This window comes from Lactuca serriola, chromosome 7, assembly GCF_051521515.1.
Source record: "Lactuca serriola cultivar US96UC23 chromosome 7, Lser_US96UC23_V15, whole genome shotgun sequence".
In the NCBI taxonomy this organism is placed as follows: domain Eukaryota; kingdom Viridiplantae; phylum Streptophyta; class Magnoliopsida; order Asterales; family Asteraceae; genus Lactuca; species Lactuca serriola.
This window is the reverse complement of record NC_136414.1, coordinates 138,248,155-138,265,222: the sequence shown is the minus strand read 5'-3', so window position 1 is coordinate 138,265,222 and position 17,068 is coordinate 138,248,155. Positions and strand designations below refer to the sequence as shown.

The following is a 17,068-nucleotide window of genomic DNA, read 5'->3' as shown; positions in this document are numbered from 1 at the left end:
TCAATATGTCAATTACAATATGATGTCAAAAGATTTATTTAACGCCTTAGCGTCAAATCTTCAAAAGCTATTGATAACTTGTTTGACTAGTTTCCTGAGAACACAAGTTATTTGAGAAAAACTGTCAACATTTAAGTTGGTGAGTTCATAAGCATTTGTATGAATAAATGTATGTCATTCATTGAGATGAAATCACATTTGTTTCCAGAAAATCCGATATTTTCTATAAAATAAGTTGTAATTTGTTTATTTATGAAATGAGAGTGGTTACTCCGGAAAATCCTATATTTTCCATAAAACTGAATTGTAAACTGTTTGTTTGTAAGGTAATCGTATTTGCCCCGGAAAATCCTATATTTTCCATAAAACTGAATTGTAGTCTTATACATTCCAAGACCGAAAAGTGCAAGTATATATGTCATACCTAGTTTAGTAGTATGTAGTTTTATTCGTAAATAAAACCATTTGAAGAGTTATGTATGTACGTAAAATAAGCGTATTATCGATTTCACATAAAAATAATGTATTGCCGTTTATCATGTGAGTTTTCATAACCGTGTTCAAAATGAATTGTTTGCCTCGACGTTCTTCAGGCTTCGAAAAGATATGACATTTGTCACCCATAATCTGTCGGTCTGGCTGTAGCTATTAGCTAGGGTGCGGGATCATCAGTCCCATATAGAAATAATCGTATAAAACAGGAGTTCCATGGATACCTTTGGTAGGTACGATGAAGACGAATGACTCACAAATTTCCAACGAGATACGTGTTTTTGTAATGAAAATATTCGTGTATAAAATTATTACTCCTTTCGTTATGTTTATAATATATAAAAATAATCGTATTTTTATATAATCGTTTCCTTGCCCCAAAAGGGTAAAATAGTGTGATTGGTTCCCAAACTATACCTATTATAGTTTAAAATGTATTGTTTCGTTAAAAATGATAATCGTTTCGTTTTAATGTATTTTGCATGTAACCGTTTGCAAATTTGTTAATAACGTTATGTCGCATGTTTGATATTCTTACGTAAAATATACTTAAACGTAATAAAATATAAACCATAATTTGTATGTTAGCACAAGTTTCTTGTGTTTTACTTGTATCCCCCCCCCCCCCCCCCCCTCTTAAAACATAGAAAAATTTATGAAAATGTAGGGGTATGAACTCACATCGAATGTGATAACGGTTTAGTTTACAGGATAGGAACGGTGAACTTCGATTTAGAACATGAGACCATAGTCATATCCTAATGTTTAAACACATATTAATGGATGAATATTTGATGAACCAAGAACTCATGTATTGAATAAACACTAAATCAATGGAGAATGCTTACCAAAACTTATATCTATTTGGAAGAAGATTATCTCCTGGAGTTGCTAACCTTTAATCTTGAGAGAAAAGGAGGTTTGAGTTTTAAAGAGAAATGGGAGTTTTCATTTACTGGATGTGTAAAGTGAAGAATGATTTCTATTAAGTATCTTATATAGGAAGTAAATATGAGGAGGTGAAGTGATGTTTTCGTTGGGAACTAAATCAAGTCACATTGGGAAGCTAAATTAGGATAAGATAACATGATATTTAAGGGGTTTACGACCACTAGAATGTTGATTTCGGTCTTAGCATGACCGAAATCACCTTGGTGGTCCCCTAAATGAGAGTTTCGGTCCTAGTGGAGAAGCCAAAACCGCAAACACCATTTGTTCTAAGATTCTCCAAATCGAAAACACTATGTGGTCCTAGATGGTTAAAACCGTAAACACCATTTGTTCTAGATTCCCATGACCGAAATCACTTATATAAGGTGTTAAATTTTGGATTTTAACTTGACCCCATGGACTTATGTTGACTCATATTATCCCATTTCATCATAGTATTTAGTGTATTTAACAATTCAACCTTTACAAACATACATGTGTGTAGTTTTCATTATATAAGTAAATGTGCAACTAATATAAGTATGATTTTTCAAGGTATGGTCATATAATAACTTTATATAAACATGCACTTAGGCATTCAAAGTTCTTAATTGTATCAATGTTATATGGTGAGACTATTAGTATACGATTGAAGTTTTCACCTAGTTAGTTTTGGGATTTTTCGAGTTGTCACACATCGGAACCCATACCCGACCACATGGTCAACAACCCACGACTATCTGAGATAAATCTGACAATCTCACCGCTGATCCTTTCTTTCTTCCAATTCTCTTCCTGAACACCCTCATCCTAAGCCTCCCTGATCAATCCCAAAAGCAGGGAATCCCCTAATATCCTCATACACGACACCCCATCTACAGACCCAGCCAACTTACGACTCGAAGCATCCACCACTACATTTGTTTTACCCGGATGGTAAGGATCTCGCAGTCATAATCCTTGACTACGTCCAGCCACCTGCGTTGCCTCATGTTTAGGTTCGGCTGATCCATAATATGTCTCGGACTCTTATGATCTGTGTAAATAGTAAAATGGACCCCATATAGATAATGTCTCCAAATCTTGAGGGTAAAAACCACCGCTCCCAACTCCAGATCATGAATGGGATACCTCATCTAGTATGGCTTCAGCTGTCACGAAGCATAAGAAATCACACGTCCCCTTTGCATGAGACTGACCCCAAGATAGTGATGGAAGCATCAAAAAATACCAAGAAATCCTCAATTCCCTTTGGGAGGGTCAATACCGGGGCCTCGCACAATCTCTGCCGAAGAGTCTCAAATGTCGATTGTTGCTCATGACCCCATCAGAAATCCACCCCCTTCCTCGTTAGACGAGTGAGGGGTACTGTAATCTTGGAGAAATCCTGAATAAATCTCCGATAGTACCTTGCCAAGCCCAAGAAACTCCTAATATCTGAGGGAGATTTCGGAACCTCCCACTGCATAACTATGACATCCTGAAATTTAGGGCATAGATTTCAAATGACTAAATTATGGTAAATTTGTTTGTAATTTAAGTCGTTTAGTATTAGTGCATCTACTGAAATATAAATGAGTTCAATTCAATTATTATATGATATCGGATGATACTTTACTTTCAAACATGTAAACTGACACCAAATCAAACCGCTCAACTGCAGCGCTGCGCTGACTAATGCGTCTGAAAAACTGAAATTTTACATTAAAAAATTTTGAGCAAAGAAAACATTCAAATATTATTGTACATGTTCTCATGTTTCAAAAAATATAAAGAACGTCCAAAATGGAGTTTATATGTAAAAGATATGACGGTTTTAAAAAAAACAGACAGTAAAACATTTTTTTCTTTAATCGCATAGAACTGAATCGATCAGTTGAGATACTTATGCTTTGCCAACGGGATTTCCGAGAGCATTTTTGGACTCAGGCTATAATCTATTATTTAATTTAAAATTCGAAATATTTTAACCGAAAATATTTACAAAATTCGCGAAAACGAACATCGTGAGTCATTTAGACACGAAACTTCAAACGCAATTTTCCGGAGATCCGTAACTCCAAAAATTAATTCGTTTGATGTTCCCGAATCCTTGAATTAAACTCTATCTAACTTTATTCTCAAAAAATATTCTCAATGCACGAATCCTGATGCATCCGATTTTGTGTGTGTTTTAGTAATTAACGGGGGAATAACCCATATGGAGCCCACATGTAACTTAAGAAGCCCAAAAATCTGATCTCTTCCTTCCTTGTATCATCCCACGTGATCTTTTCCCCCTCTCCTTACTTGTATGCAAGTTTCACCAAAAGGTACAAGGTATGGGCTTCAAGCATGGTCTTCGTAGGCTTGTGAGGGCTTTCAAACACTATAAAAAAAACACTTGGGTTCCTCCTTCGTCACACCAAATTGTTCAGTTGTATTTCTACAACTCTCCCTCATCCCTCCACCTCTCTCGATTACACTCAAAACACCCAACGTCACCCTAACACCACCATAAAACCACCACCTCATCACCATCTTTCATGGTTTCTTGATCAAAATACCTCCCAAACACCTCCCTCACATCCCCTTTCCCTTCCCCTCTTCTGTTGCTGCCAAGAAAAAGGGAAAGAAGCTCAACCTGTCACCCTCCTGCCACCACCTTCGGTTCTGCTGCTGCTTAGCTACCATCATCCCTCCCTTCATCCCCCTCTCGTCATTCATTGCAAAACCAGAAGAAACAGTGAAGTTGCCACCTCGCCACCATGAGACCTCCACTGTCGGCCACCACCCACCATCAATGTTACACTGTTGCCACCGCCTCAAACCACCGCCAGCCACCACCTTCGCTACTTTTAAGTCCTCTCTTCACCTCCCTTATGTCGTTGCTGCTATTAACGTAGATCACCGAAGCCACAAAACCAAAAATTTTTTATTCTTACGATCAGGATGAAGAACACAGGAGGATACCCTCCTGTGTACATGAATATGATAACTGTTCAAACTCCCATTCTAATTAAACACAATCTATCCAGTTTTTAAAATGTTTACAAATGTAGTCCAAGCCATTAAAACTTCAATAAAAAATGGCAAAATCTACCCTGTGGTGAATAAAATCCTTCAAATGGATCCAAAACTTTACAACAAAATTTATAAAGTTTATTTGTAAATAATATTGATAAATTTTAGAATAACTAATTTTTTTGAAGTTATTAATTTAATCTCAATTTAAATTTTTAGATTTATTTAAAATATTTTGGGAAAATAATAAATTAAATTTTAATTTTTAAAATAAAATTTATTTAAAATGGTTATTTAAATAAATTTTGGAATAATATAAACTTGGAAAAATTAATAAATCATTATACTTAGTCAAAATGCCAAACCATGTCCAAATATTAATATATATTGAAATTTCTAGGAAATTGGATTAATCCCGGAGATCTCGACCTTTTGACAATACTTTCTGGATTTCATAATTACTCGTTAACCACTCGATAAGATGAGTGTTACGGCCCCTCTTTTGTATTTACTTATTTTGGAGAAGAATATATGTGCCAAGTATTATAAATTATACAAAATGTTATTATAATACATTTTAACTGCTCACGGTACGGGGAATCTGGTTTGAAGGGTCGGATAGGGTTGTTGGATTTCAGAACAACTTAAATGCCAAAATGGTCCTGCCCTCCCGTGTTTCATGTTTGGCCTCTGTCTGTATATAGTAGTTGAAAAGTATCGCTTAACACTTATATAATACAAGTAAAACAATATTGCTCGTAGACTTCAAGTATGTTATGAGAATACAGCCATTGAAATAACATATGCCTTTTATTATGAAATTTATACAAGGAATATACTTAGTTAGGTGCCTTATGTTGTACATACTTAACTTCTATTCAAATTCATATTGCCTAATAGTTTTAGGCTGAGAGCTTTTTCAACTATCTTATTTAAGGGCTTTTTAGTGAGACACTATTCATTAGCTAAGTATAATCACTTAGCATACCCACGCTACCATAACCGTTGATCTTCGGGGCGAGATACATATGTATAAATCTATATGGGGTTGACATCCTTACATGCGGCTGCTAGATACAGCCTCGACTGATCAATCGAAGCAAGTGATAAGTGTCTACAATCGTTACTGCAACGTCCAATGAAGCATTGTAGGGGGTACATTCAGTCACGTAGCTCGGTTATAGGACTCACTAAAAACATTAACCAAAAACTCTCACTTTTCACAAACCATGGACTTGGTTATTTTTCAAACTATTTTTGAGTATGATTATACTTACAAAAACAAAATACTTTTTGAAGTTTTTAAAAGTATTATATTGCGGTTAAGCAAAAAACCTGAGACTCTCACCAACCTTGTGTTAACTTTCAAAATACATGTATTCTCAGGGAATCAGTGAATCTCAAGCATATTCATACATTGGAAAACATGGATTGCAGACACTTTAAATTGTTACCTTTTGTTCTGTTAACCCTAACTTTTATGGTAATTCATGTATTATTATTATTGTTATTATTTGTAAGAACCTTGTATTCAAACATAATGATGGAATACAAATGTTGTTTTGTTTATTTTTGTACTTGTGATGTATATTCAATTTATATGTGATCCATGAACTTAGTCGCACAGTCCGACATGTTCCGCCGCCTCGGCTGGGGGTGTGATAATAACGGCCTTGATCTTGGCCGCATCGACCAAAATTCACACTTCGAGAACTTAGCATAAAGTCGTTCTCGCCTCAAAACCCCCAGAAGCTCGTCAAGATGCTTCTCATGATTTTCTCTGGTCTTGGAATACACCAAGATATCATCAATAAACACAATAACGGAACGATCGAGCATCAGTCCGCATACCTCATTCATCAAATCCATAAACACCGCGGGCGCATTGGTGAGCCCAAATGGCATCACCATGAACTCGTAATGCCCATAACGAGTCCAGAACGCAGTCTTCTCCATGTCCTCCTCTCTCACTCTAACCTGATGATAACCATACCTCACATCTATCTTGTAGAACCAAGATGCACCATACAACTAATCAAATAAGTCATCAATCTGCGGAAGAGGATAACGGTTCTTCACTATTAACTTATTCAACTCCTGGTAATCAATGAACATCCGTTGCGAACCATCCTTCTTCTTGACGAACCATATCGACGCTCCCCATGGAGAACTAATTGGCCTGATGAATTGCCTGCCTAGCAGCTCCTGCAACTGAGATGACAACTCCTGCATCTCAGGCGATCCCAAGTGGTATGAAGCCTTGGCAATCGGGGTCGCACCTGGCACAAGGTCAATCCTGAACTCGACTTGCCTCTCTAGAGACACACCGGGTAGCTCCTTCGGAAACACATCTGCAAACTCCCTGACAACCGGGACCTCTAAAACTAAAATCTGATCCCCCACTCGCGTATCCACCAAATAAGCTAAGTAGCCCGCACACCCATGTTGAATATACTGTATAGACCTGGCTGCTGAACAAAACCCTGAACCCATCCTGGTGTCCTCCCAATAGATAACCAGTTCTCCCCCACTTGGGGTTTGAACTATCACGCATTGGCCCTCACAATCAATCATGACACCAAACCGGCTCAGCCAATCCATGCCCACAATCATGCAAACATCCCCCATGGGAATATGGATCAGATCGATCGGATAAGGCACCCCGAATATCTCCAATACACAACCCTAAATTACAGATGATGCAGAAACCCCATGTTCGTTGACGATAGAAACCCGCAATGGACACTCTAACTCCCTAATAGGCATATCAAACTCTCAACGAACGAGATACAAAGGACTGACTCGCACCTAAGTTAAACAACACAAGATCAGGCAAAGAGTTCACTAGGAATGTACCTAACAGAGGCATATATAAGCATAACACAAAACATAATCAACAGAATAATGAATAGTTACATACCAGTCACAACATCTGGAGCTGCTCTGGCCTCAACGACAGTGAGTTGAAAAGCGCAACCCTGAGCCGTCGAGGGCTCCGCCCTCCCCTGGCACCCATCGGTAATCCTTAAAGTAACTAGCGTCGGGGCATGTGTCGGCTTGGCAACGAGCAATAGACAGTTGACATTCATATGGCCAACCTGATCACAATGATAGCAAATCCTGGAACTCGGAGATGGGGTCGGCTGGCTGCAATCCCTCGCATAGTGCCCCTCATTGCCATATTTGTAGCATCTACTGACTGGGCGACAAGCTCCTTCATGAACCTTGTCGCACTTTCCACAAGTGCGGCCCCTATGTCCTCCCGATCTATAATCAACGGCCTTGAACCACTTCGGCGTTGGTTGCGACTGCGTCGAGGCCGGTCTCTGCTCCCTCAACTGAAGCTCTATCTCAATCTCATGTTGCATGGCGGCCTCCTGCAAGTCCAACAAGGTATCATAACGTTGGGTGGAAACAATCTGCCTGATATCTGTCTTGAGCATGCTCAAGTAACGGGTCATCTAATCCTACTCAGGAGCAAACTCAAGGCAAAACATAGCCCTCTTTGTGAACATCCTGGTAATCTCCATCACCAACTTTGTCCCCTACCTCAAATCCAAACACTCCTGGGCCAATCTCTCGCGTGGCACATATCTAGCACGTAACATCTCCGAGAACTGCTCCCATGGCACAGCAACTCTCTACTTAGTATAATACTATCCCGTAACAAGTCTCCACCAATCCTTCACTCCGAACCTCAGAAGGTTCACAACGCACCTAACCTTCTGGTTAGTTGGGAAAGAGCAGGTAAAAAAGCATCCCTCAACATCAAATAGCCACCTGATGTCTACGATTGGGTCCTAAAATACATCAAAAGTCGAGGGCTTCGTATTGTCAAAGTCCTGATACTGAAAACCCCGCCCGGTACTAATCCCTGCAGTCGCGACGACTGCGAAAGCTGTAGCAGCAGCAGCCTCAGACAAAGCAACATATTTGTCATCAAAGAACTCCATCATCACGGTCTTGATAAAATCGAACAACTCTGATATCTTCCCCCTGACAATGGCCACAACCTCCTCATGGAGAATCTCCCTAGTCCTATTCTCTGACACACCTGGTCACCCTGATTGTCAGCTCCTGATCCAGACCCAGATCCAACCTCAAGTTGTCTCGTTGTCACCATACAGAAAATATACCAAGGAGATATCAGATAACACACACATAACAATATGGGAACCAACTCCCAACAAAGCCCTACGGGTTGTAACTTCCCTGTTACGCGTACGTGTCCTGTGCTTTCAGTAGTACAGGCCCATACTACCTTCCACACCTACCCGTATTTGTCTTAAGGATCATCACAACGACCCTAACAATACATACTGGCATACACATATACAAAATCCTCACATCCTAGAGGAATACTACACATCTCGAAACTCACCAGCTGACCCCACACAACTCATTCTACTACTAACTTCCACACGACCCTCCATTGGTGCGAGAAAACTATCGCATGAATACAATCACATGTCGCACAGTTTAAACAATCTTAGACTAAAAGATTCAATCCTACAACGGTTAGACTCAGACAAGAGGTACGCATCATGACCAAATCCCTTATCCTAAGATCATTTAAACCATGTAGCATGTGACTTAGCGTATTCACTCAATAGCTAGTTCACACGCGAAAGAGTCATACGGCAATCAATCAAGTACTCTACAAGAGATAAGACATCATATATCAGGCAATTCTATCATGCAGCTTCTGAAGATCCCTATCCTATTACTAGCATATTGTTCTAACATATCATGACATAATCTCAATTAACTATGTGGTAATTTGGAGTCTACTTACTGGCTCTAGATGATTGTACACCTTGCATCCTCTTCAATTATTTTGAAAACCATTTGAAAATTGTTCTAAAATCTTTTTCCTTAGTTTGAGACTGGATTTAAACTTTTAAAACCAACCCACAAATCATCATTGTTTACAATTTAGTTTTTAAACATGTTTAATATCAGAGTTTTCCCAATATCATAAATCCAAAACATAAGGATGTGCACGATCACGCCTTCGCCTTCTCGCGATCATCTGAGGTACCTGAAACATAGTCCAAAACTATAAGCCAACGCTTAGTGAGCTTACCCCCAAAGTACCAACACACAAAACATATATCAATAACAAACAACACGCATACAGAGCCTTCAACATGACTAGGCCGCCTTACAGGCCTTCAGCCTATCTAGACCGCTCTTCGGGCCTTCGGCCTGACTGGACTGCCTCGCAGGGCCTACAATCTATCCGATCCGCCCTGGGTGTCTTATTGTTATTGTTATTGTTATTATTATTTTTTTATTGTTATTGTTATTGTTATTTATTTATTTATTTATTTATTTATTTATTTATTATTATTATTATTATTATTATTATTATTATTATTATTATTATTAATCATTTTTTTAAAATTCAATTTCACTTTTAAAAAAACCAAACCAAATATATCTAAGGTATCTTTATGCTTAATCGTGTAGATCGTTGCTTAATAAGGTATCTTTATGTTGATTATTATTATTATTATTATTATTATTATTATTATTATTATTATTATTATTATTATTATTATTATTATTATTATTAATCATTTTTTAAAAATTCAATGTCACTTTTAAAAAAACCAAGCCAAATATATCTAAGGTATCTTTATGCTTAATCGTGTAGATCGTTGCTTAATAAGGTATCTTTATGTTGATTATTATTATTATTATTATCTTTATTATTATTATTATTATTATTATTAATCATTTTTTAAAAATTCAATTTCACTTTTAAAAAAAACAAACCAAATATATCTAAGTTATCTTTATGCTTAATCGTGTAGATGGTTGCTTAATAAGGTATCTTTATGTTTAATCGTGTAGATCATTGCTTAATAAGGTATCTTTATGCTTAATCATGCAAATTGTTGCTTAAGGAATATGTATGTTTAACTAAGGCCCAATAATACGATCTTTCTCTGGAAACCACCGTGCCCATCCTCTCCCTCTCCCTGGGCCCTTCCTCTGTGTGAATCAGCTCCCGTCGTGGCTGCCAACAACATCTATTTCATTCTTCGTCTACATCACCTCTTTCTAAGGTATCTTTATGCTTCCTTTCGTGTAGATCGTTGCTTAAACAATATGTATGTTTTGATTCCATAACTAGTGATTATCAACTTACATATTCCTGATCTCGCCGCTTGAGAATTAAGGTATGAAATTTCTAATTTGTTCGACTTATGTGACTATACTTTCAGATTTCTAGGAACCTCTCGTTGCAAAATTTTGAAATGTGAAGTATTTTTGTCCATTGCGTACCAAATACAGTCCCCTAGTTTATTGTTAGAAAACTTAGATATGTTTCATATACACTGCACTTTATAAGCCTTATCTCACTAGCAGTCTGATGGAGAAAATTGAACAACCACAGAATTCCATTTCCTCTCCCGTCTTCCACTGATCTGCGTGTGTACAGGCCTGATTTTTTCTTTTTAGCATGACTTTCACCGTAGCAATAGATGTTTTTGTTTGTATTCTATCATTTCATTATATTATTCCAAGTTTTAAATTATCTGTTGTTAAGTTGTTGTTTACAACGATTTGATTTATGCAAACTATTAGGTTTTTCCATAACTTGATAATTGTTAAACTTTGATCCTGTGGATGTGGATGTATTGTACTTGAAAATTTCTTGTCATGTTTATGGAAAAACAAGGATTGAACACTCTGTCAGTTGGTCAAGATTCACCTACAAACTATTCCAACCCTTTATGTATTCCTGATTGTACCTGCTATAAGCATAACACTTTTATTGATTTCACCCAAAATCATGAGGATATACTATCTAAGTTGAAAGGACATTGCATACACCTATATATTGAGGTGACAACATATGTGGGTAGGTAGATGGTTGAAGGTAATAGTAGCCATACCCCAAGTTGTTGGAGGGGGAAAGGTTAGAAAAATAACCCAACCCTTTGTGCAGCAGAAACATTCTCCTATTGGAATCTATTCATGTAATAATGTATGCTCCATTCCTTCGAATAACATGAAGGTTCAACTATGGTTGCATCTTTTATGTAGACAATATAGTTGTTATTTATGCTTTAAAGGTTCACCTAAAGATTATCGATAAAGATATCAAATCCCAACAGGAAGGAACGAAATCAAGTATTAGAAGACAGGTCGATGGAAGCTGTTTCTTACCTGGTTTGAAGCTCACGACAGAGATACATGATCGCAGATCCGCAAATGGCTAACTGTATCACGCATGAAGCAGTAGTGCAACACTATAATAGAATTATGCTTTTCAAAATCCTAAAATAGTACTTTAGATAAATTAAGTGATTGGAGGAGAAAGTATGTGAGATCAATCGATGATAGAAACTAACTATGTAGTTACCACGAAACAAAAATTCAATGATCAACAAATACACAGTCTAGGAATCTACAACAGGAATCTACAGCAAATCGTCTGCGAGGTCGAGAAGAGGATCCAAACGAGAAAAATGAAGAAGAATCTCTAAGTACCCATGGTCTAATGTTAATGTATTCCCATCCCCATTACTAGTTTCTAGATTTTCTTGGTCTAGATTAATACTTTTCTAAATGTATTTGTAAATGGAGACTATGGGGGTGTTTGGGAGTGCTTTTTAGTCTCAAAAATGCCTTTTGGGATAAGTCGTTATTGACTTATAGTTTTTTGGAAAATGAGATTTAAAAAAATGTTTGGATTAACTTTTGTCCGATTTGATAATTATGTTTTTTTTGTGCAATAGACCATTTAACTTTTACCGTGCTTGTCAATCACACCATTATGGTTAGTTTTTAACCATTCATCCGTTAACCAGTTGTTTTAAATTACACGAATAACCCTTATGGTTTAAATTTCTTTCGTAGTTGGTCCTTTACCAACACTATTCATCACTGATACCACCGTCGTTCACTTCCGGCGGCCACCACCGTTCACCTCCGGCGGCCACCATAGTTTATCTCTGACAAGTCTTAATCTTCTCTCTTTCTTGTTCTCTCTCTAAAGATTTCAACAAGTAGAAGTGACCCAATAATCCAATATTGTAACCTTATGAATTCAACCTTTGTAAAAGGAGAGATAAGAAAATACAGAAGGTAATAACATCACAGGAACGAATAATTTTGCTTTTTATTTCCTATAATTGAATTCTATGAATTTGTGTGTGTGTGTGCTTGTGTGATTATTGATTCCATCAAGTAAAAGAGGATTTGCTTTAGAAACTATGTGTCTTCTACTTCAAGCAATGACAAAGCTTTTAATAACTATATCAGCTTTGAAATTGCAACACTTGGAAAGGTAACAACTCCCAACAGAATCCTTGATGAAGCACGCCTAATATGATAAACACCAAAGAGAAATATACAAATTAGGAATAATCCATTCAGCTCAATAATCTTAAGATGAACCCAATCAACCTGAATTCCATCAAAATAAGGATAGAAATTTGAAATTTTTAGAGTAGTTCCTTTACAACCAAAGAAGAATATCCAAATAAATTAATCAAACTATAAGGGATTTGAGGTTTAATGACTAATGTGTGAAAAAATCATTAAATTCATCTGTTCAAATAAACATATGATTCAGTTGAAAGAAACAACAATGTCACGCTTTGTTCAGGTATAAATCATTTTTAAAAAATATTGGATTTTGTGGGAACTCGACGAGTTGGGGAGCTCCAACTCGTCGTGATGAGAATTTTGTGGTCGCGGGTTTTTATGACCCAACTTGACGATTTGGGGAGTCCCAACTCGACGAGTTGGCGGCTAAAGATGAAACCCTAATTTTAGGGTGTTGCACCTTATTTAAAGGACTTAACCCCCTTGGCTAGCCTCCTTACCAACCTCCCTTTGCTCAGAAACCCTAAGTTCGTTTATCCTTTCAAGATTGAGTGTGTGAGAGCTTTGAGAATTGATTTTGGTGGTTCTTTGGAAGGAGCTTGGAAGTTGGAAACATCTAGCTTAGAAGAAGGACTATAGATCCAAAAACTCTTCACCAATAGCAGTCTTCTTGAGGTATAAATTCGACATCTTGCTTTGTTATCATCTAGATCTCTTTAATGGAAGTTTTAGCATGATTTTGGGATTTTGGTTAGGCTAGCCAAGATGTTGAATGTTCCAGGGGTTATTATGTTAGATCTAACCCCTTCATGACCTTTCATGGCTGAAAGTTGCAAACATTATTCGTTCCAAGCCCCATTCATGCAATAAGTCCCTTAGTAAGTCCTTCTTAAGCTCTAAAGTGTATTTCTAGGTTGCATGGACGTAAAGTTGCAAACTTTACATGATTATTTGACCTTTGGACCCTAGATCTGTGTTTAGGGGCTATATTGGGAGAGTTAAAGGGCTTAATGGACTAAGAGTCACTCTAAAGAGCCTAGGGTTTGGGTTTGCTTCTTTTTGGATGGTTCTTAAGGGTAAAGTTGGAAACTTTACCTTTCTAGACATAATTTTGGATAAGATATGAGATCTGGAGTCCCTATATTCGATGGTATTATCTCAATGCATTAAGAGGTTGGATTTCTGGCCAACTCGACGAGTTCATTAGTGAACTCGACGAGTTGATGGGATTTTTCCTGATCTGTACAGGTGATAGAGAAACACGACGAGTTGAGGGAAACTCGGTGAGTTGGGTTAACTCAGGATGTTGACTCTGACCTTTGACCAAGTTTGACCTTTAAGGGGTTTGGGACATATTGAGTTGTATTTAAGATATTGTTTCTGTTAAAGGGTTGTGTGTTTAAGAAATTGTTTCTGTTATGGGTCGAAAGCACCAAGGCCGACCCATTAACTGATATGATATAATAAGTATTAGAATGTGTAATGGTTTGCTATTTGATTTATTCATGGGTTTATGTGAAGACCATGGGATGAGTCCATGACACTTGGCAAGACCATGGGAGGAGCCCATGACATGAGGATATAAGACCATGGGGGTAGCCCATGGCGTTCCATTGAAGACCATGGAGGGAGTCCATGAAAACCTTGTATGTATATGTATGAGCATGACATTATGTGATTATATGATTTGTGTGATTGGAAAACTCACTAAGCTTGTGCTTATAGTTTTATTGAATGTTTCAGGTACTTATATTGATGAAACATCCAGATTCCCAGGTATCTCATTTTAAGTATTTATATTGAATATTAGAGAGGGACTCGGCGAGTAGGCGCTCAAACTCGCCGAGTGGGATCGCGCATGTGTTAGTCTGATTTAATGGAGGACTCGGCGAGTCCACGCTGTTTAATGAAACCATAATTCTTGGGTCCTGAGCCCTATTTAAGGAGTCTTATAGCCACCATTTATGGCTACCAGACCCTTGAGAGAAACCCTAATAGTGCTTGAGCATTTATGAAAGAGAAGAAGCCATTATTGGACCTTTGTGGGTTTTTTTTGCAAGAAGAAGTTGATTCCAGCTTAGAGGAGGCCAAGGAGGTTGCTTATTTGTGGATTGCAAGCAAAGGACACCATCCTTGAGGTAGCATATCGATCCTTTTTCTGTTTTGTTAAAGAATCCATGGATCTAGGGTTTTCTATACCCTTTATTAGGTTGATTTGTTGGGAATATGGTCCCTTATCATGTTTAGATATCAGATCTGGATCCATAGTGGTCTAGAGAACTTATTCCAGCTTGCTTTATGAGGAGTTATGGAAGAAATGGACTTAGGATGTTGTATTTGGGGCTAAATCATCAAGTAGAGTCATTTTGACGTTGCATGAGTGTCAAGTTCGAACCTTTGCGTGTTTATTGAGCTTGGGAAGGTCAGATCTATGGATTAGAGGAACAGATCTGACCTCAGAAGGGTATTTGAGTGTGAGCATGGAATGAACTCGCCGAGTCCATGAGCGGACTCGACAAGTCGAGTCGGGGTTGCCCCGCGATTCGTGACAGGTGTAACTCGTCGAGTGGAAGAAAGACTCGACGATCCAAGAGAGACTGAAAGGATTCAGAGGACCCGCATAGACTCGCCGAGTCACCTTTGTGCACTCAACGATTCGGGTCAAAGTTGACCGTTGACTTTCGTTGACTTTAGGTTTCTGGTCAAGACTGATTCAGGAGAGTTCAGGGAAGGGTAGAATGGCAATCTACCCAGTCTGTAGAGATGAGATCATGAGAGAGTATTGATCGGAAATGTTATTTGAATAATAGGAGGAGGCTAGGTCGGGACGTTGAGCATGAGAGTTTATCCGACTTCATTGAGGTGAGTCTTCTCACTATACTGTCCCTAGAAGGGTACCTATGTGTGACCGGAAGGTCTTGTATGCTATGATGTATGTGATATGCATGTGTTATGTATGTTATGTATGATAAGGATCGGAAGGTCAAGATGATATTTATGTATGTGTTATGTATGTTACGTATGGTAAGGACCGGAAGGTCAAGATGATATAGGCCGGAAGGTCAAGAGGGTACGGGCCGGAAGGTCGATGTGGGTAGGACCGGAAGGTCTACCGGGATTTGGGACGGAAGTCCCCTGAGACACATGGATTGGAAGATCCTACAGATTCATGGCCTGGAAAGGCGTATGTGGGGTATGTGGTATTTTGGGGAACTCACTAAGCATTTATGCTTACAGTTGTTATGTTATGTGTTTCAGGTACGAGCGAGGATCACGGGAAGGCGTCGGCATGATCCGTACACACTTATGGAGTTTATGTTGTTGAGATTATGGGACATGTTTTGCTATGACACAGTGAATCCATTATGTTTTGTGATTATGATGTGATTGAAAGTATGTTTTAAAAATGAAAAATTGTTTGAAATTTTACGTCGTTACAGTTGATAAGGGTAAGGGCCCGACTTGATGACATGGCATGCATTCTCAAGTGTTTTCACAATTAGCATTTGTACTTCGAATTCAAAAATAATATGGATATGTATTTGGATTTTTGTACTTCTTATGCATGATGTTTGTGAAATTAAAAGTTTAAAAAGTTTCTAAAAATTGGGTCGTTACAAGTTGGTATCAGAGCCTTGGTTTGAGAGATTCGGGCACACTTCTAGGTGTGTCAGAACTCAAACTGAGGAAATGGTAACAAGTGCTTTTCAAAAAGAAACCAAAGTTAAATTTCTTGAAAACAAATTTTGTAAGGAAAATGGGAGAATGCAATGCGCGCAATCGGCTGAGCTCAAGTAAGTATTCCCAATGTTTTAGTCATGCTATAGTATATATGGAACTATGATTGTATGGATTATTTTCTAAGTGTATGCTTTCAAAGTTGTGCATGTTTAGGATTGCATAGATCTAAAATGAGGGAATCTGCCTTATTCATGTTCCTTTTTTGGTTGTGGTTTAGGGTAGAAGCTTTATTCGACAATCAATGTGATTCTCTTTGTGTATAACTTGCATGCACTGGGCAACATGCTATGGTCTATCTGAGTTATTGGTTTGATGAGGGTTGAGAATCCTAGGGCAATCTAGGATCAGAGTTAGTGTTGTGTTTATGAGTTATGATTTGTGATTGAATGATTTAGGGATATCATGTATGGCAAGGTACAAGAAGGTGTGGAAGGTAGTATTGGGCCCATACTACTGAAAGCACATGACATGTACCCGAAGCAATGACAGACCCGATAATTCTTAGAATTCTAGTGAGGAGGAATCTTTTTTGAATTCCTTATCTTCGTTATTTGTG

The 17,068-nt window shown here is 37.9% G+C and overlaps 1 long non-coding RNA gene across 2 annotated transcripts; it reads left to right on the top strand.

Moving 5' to 3' along the window:
• The first annotated feature begins 10,342 nt into the window (after positions 1-10,342).
• LOC145064960 (uncharacterized) lies at positions 10,343-16,326 on the top strand. Of its 2 annotated transcripts, XR_013688167.1 has the most exons (4): positions 10,343-10,499; positions 14,515-14,547; positions 14,835-14,909; positions 16,030-16,326. It is a non-coding gene; the product is annotated as an uncharacterized LOC145064960 (long non-coding RNA). The 2 variants fall into 2 exon arrangements; XR_013688166.1 differs by lacking the exons at positions 14,515-14,547; positions 14,835-14,909; positions 16,030-16,326 and adding an exon at positions 11,556-12,176.
• The last annotated feature ends 742 nt before the right edge of the window (positions 16,327-17,068 follow it).